Below are 3906 nucleotides of genomic sequence, written 5' to 3'. Positions count from 1 at the left end.
ATGCAGGAGATTTTCAAGGGGATGGGAAGCTTCAGATGGGCAGGACCCCAAACCAAAACACAGCAGGAATAATACAAGCCAATCCAGAGACACTGGAGGCCTGGGAGGAACCACATGAACATTCCAAGGAAAACCGGTGGGAGAGAGGGCCCAGCTGAGTGGAGGGGAGCAGGCCCAGGAGCGGCCTAAGGAGACCCAGGTGGGGGATGCAGGCAGGGGAGGATCAACAATTCTTCCACGGAGCCCTGGACACACCAAGCAAAGACTTGAGAAGCAAGCGAGTCTGAAATGGCGGAGGGACGGTGGGTAACCGTGTGGAAGTATTTGCTCCTCGGTGGATTCAGGGAATTTGCACCTGGAAGGTTGAGGAAGATTTAAAAAGTGAAGAGGACGGGCACTTCTGTCCCGTGCAGCTGGACAGGGGAATCTGTCTGTGGGTGTAACCGCCTGGGAGAGAGAGGCAGAGAGCGAGGCAGAACTTCCAGACAGGACTGCACCAGTTGTCACTGAAATCTGGAAAGGCCACACTGGGAGCACCTAGGAGGATTTTGGGGGGGTTGAGGATGGGGCCATTAATACGCCTTGGGAAAAGCAGATGTGACCAGTGACCAGGTCCACGGGGCTTGTGCTGCCCCGAGAAAGGAGAGAAACTGAGCTGGGGACTCTCAGCCTCCGTGGAGGACTGAGATGCAGACCTCGTGCAGGGGAGCCAACTCTGGTCCAGGTGGGATGAGGTGAGAGACACCAAATGCAGCAGGAAGAAGGAAGAGCCAGGGGGCTGGTCAAAGGGGCTCAGGGAGGCAGGGGCAGCAAGGTGCTGGGCCAGGCTGGGCAGAGAAGGGGTGTGAGGGGCCCTGCCAAGGTGGGGAGCGGAAGAGACAGGCATAGAACGTGTGAGGCCAAGGTGCCCTGTGCACCCTGTGCCACCCACAGCTGCACACCCCGCACCAGCAGGCAGCCCCCTACCCCTGAGCCCTGGTGATGAGTGCAGGGCTCCCTGAGAGCCACCATCCGGCCCACCACGCCCTCACAAGAAGGCTGCTCTCTGCTCGCATGCCTCAAAAGATGGGGTGTTTGTGGGGAGGAGAGACTTTTCAGAGAGTTCTGAAAAACTTCTTTCTTCTGAGCTGCATCACAATCTATAGCTTCCACCCGACCCAAGTCTCTACTGAGAGCCTACTGTGTACCAGGCACTGTGCTAGGAACTGGGGAGATCGGGGAACAAAACGGACAGGGTGTCTGCTCCAGGAGCCTGTGGGGCAGAGCCCGAGAGCACTAAGTGCCAGGCCCGGAGGGTGTGCGGGTGTCAATATTAGACCCGGTGGTCAGAGAAGGCCTTCCTGAGGAGGGGGCATTTGAGCAGAGCCTGAACGAAATGAAGGGCCAGCCCTGAAGAGTCCTGCGGCTAGCGTGTCCCAGGCAGAGGGAACAGCTGGGAATATGATCAGCTTGTGCAAGGAAGAGCAGTGAGCCTGGGAGACAGGATAGGAGCCAGCAGGGGGAGGGGGTGCAGAGCGCACCCTGGGCCCCGGGAAGGACTGTGGCTGCAACTCCGAGTGCTATGGCAGCCACTGGCCAGCTGTAAGCAGAAAAGTGACATGATGTGTGGAATTTTTAGTTTACACGAAAAGGATAAAATTACGGGGGTACCTTACCAAAGCCAAGAACAATAGTTAAAAACAGGCCTCAGGAGGGATGGTGGCCAGTAACAGAAATCAAATCTGGTCAGTCTAAGCAAAAAAGGGAAATCTATGATTAGGATACAAGGGTGCCTTACCAAGCCAAGGGCAGGACTCAGGAAGGGCTGGAACAAGGGAATGGAACACATCAGAAAGCCAGGAATGACATGATGTATTTTAAAAGGTTGTACAGAGCAAGGAGACCAGTGGGGAGGCTCCTTCAAGCAGAAAGAAGCGGGGTGGGGCTGCCGTGCCGAGGTGAAGAGTGGAAGAGAACATGCGAGGCCAAGGTGCCCTCAGCTTTCTGTGCCACCCACAGATGCACACCCGTACCAGCGGGGAGCACCTGGGCAAGAGATGATGGGGCCTTGGAACAGGGAGGAAGTAGGATTAGAATCAAAAGTCTACAAAGCGTCCAGCTCACCAGCTGTTCCCGGACCATTCCTGGGGGTTGCCCTCAGGTAATCAGGTCTCATAAGTTAACTTGAGGTTCTGTTTTAAAAGTAAGACTGCACCCTGGGAATTCCCTGGTGGTCCAGTGGTTAGGACCCCGCGCTCACACTGCTGAAGGCCCGGGTTCAATCCCTGGTCGGGGGCGGGGGGAGGGGGGGCGGAACTACGATCCCGCAAGTGGCGAGGCAAAAGAAAAAAAAAAAAGACTGTACCCTTCTTGGGGACAGGACTGCCGGCCTCATGTGGTTGGGCCCCTGGCACCTGGACAGCCACTCTGTCCCAACATGTGGAACTCAGCAGCTCTTGGGCTCATCTCCTTCTGGAGGGAGGATCTGGGAGGCTGAGGCAGAGCAAAGAAGGGTGTGCCGAGGATCCAGGGACTGGGCTCCTGGCTTCCCCACCTGTAAAAGTGAGGGGGGCTGGGCGGCATAACCAGCAGGAACCTACAGCCGTGATGCCCCAGAATTCTATGAGCAATGGACCCATAGCTTTTCCTTGCAGGAGGGAAAGGGAAGCTGTGCTGGGTGTCACCACAACAAAAAAACGTAAGCATCCGCCTGCCAACGCAGGGGACACGGGTTCGAGCCCTGGTCCGGGAAGATCCCACATGCCGCGGAGCAACCAAGCCTGTGCGCCGCAACTACTGAGCCTGCGCTCTAGAGCCCGCAAGCCACAACTACTGAAGCTCTTGCGCCTAGAGCCCATGCTCCGCAACAAGAGAGGCCACCACAATGAGAAGCCCGAGCACCGCCATGAAGAGCAGCCCCTGCTCACCGCAACTAGAGAAAGCCTGCGCACATTAACGAAAACCCAACGGAGCCAAATAAATAAATAAATAAATAAATAAAATTAAGAACGTTTTAAAAAACTGCTATTTAAAAAAAAAGAAAACGTGGGTAGAGCTAATTCTGAAATCTAACGCCTGGGGTTCAGACGAGGGTCCTTTGGGATAGACTAACAACCTCAAATGCCTTAATCCCACTGCTCCTGGAAACACTGCTGGTAATACTTTCCCTCATATCTCAGGGGCTTATGAGGAAAAAAGAGAGGCTGCAGACATGAAAGGCCCAGGTAGTTGGGGAAGCATCGTGGCCCCACTGGAGGCAGCACTGCCCAGCGGGGACCCTCTTGGGGCTCAACGGCCGCCCACAACCGGGGTTGAATACGGGCCTCATTCCCCAAGAGCTGTGTGACCCTGGCCAAGTGAGTTAACCTTTCTGTGCCTCGGTTTTCTCATCACTGAAATGGGAATAACTCTTCTACAGAGCCTCCCAGCCTCAAAGACAGCCAAAGCCACAGCGAGGTTGGCTGGGTTTTAGCCGCGTGGGCGTTCAGCCCACCGGGAACTCTCCCAAGGCGGGGACAAGGCTTCTCAGGGTGGCTCACGGGATGCAGGGCCATCTCCTAGCCATCAGTAAGACTATTTGTAGTGAGGTGGATGGACCTAGAGTCTGTCCTACAGAGTGAAGTAAGTCAGAAAGAGAAAAACAAATACCATATGCTAACACATATATATGGAATCTAAGGGAAAAAAAAAGATCATGAAGAACCTAGGGGTAAGATGGGAATAAAGACACAGACCTACTAGAGAATGGGCTTGAGGATAAGGGGAGGGGGAAGGGTAAGCTGGGACAACGTGAGAGAGGGGCATGGACATATATACGCTACCAAACGTAAAACAGATAGCTAGTGGGAAGCAGCCGCATAGCACAGGGAGATCAGCTCGGTGCTTTGTGACCACCTAGAGGGGTGGGATAGGGAGGGTGGGAGGGAG

General features: G+C 55.1%; 1 protein-coding gene across 4 annotated transcripts in view; it reads right to left on the bottom strand.

The window, feature by feature from the left end:
- Positions 1–3906, bottom strand: part of NDRG4 (NDRG family member 4) — a 42980-nt gene that overhangs the window by 18543 nt on the left and 20531 nt on the right. The window lies entirely within an intron of this gene.

The sequence above is a fragment of the Lipotes vexillifer genome, unplaced genomic scaffold, assembly GCF_000442215.2.
Source record: "Lipotes vexillifer unplaced genomic scaffold, Lipotes_vexillifer_v1.1 scaffold1347, whole genome shotgun sequence".
Taxonomy (NCBI): Eukaryota; Metazoa; Chordata; class Mammalia; order Artiodactyla; family Lipotidae; genus Lipotes; species Lipotes vexillifer.
The sequence above is the reverse complement of the archived record's forward strand: the minus strand, read 5'-3'. Positions and strand labels throughout refer to the sequence as shown.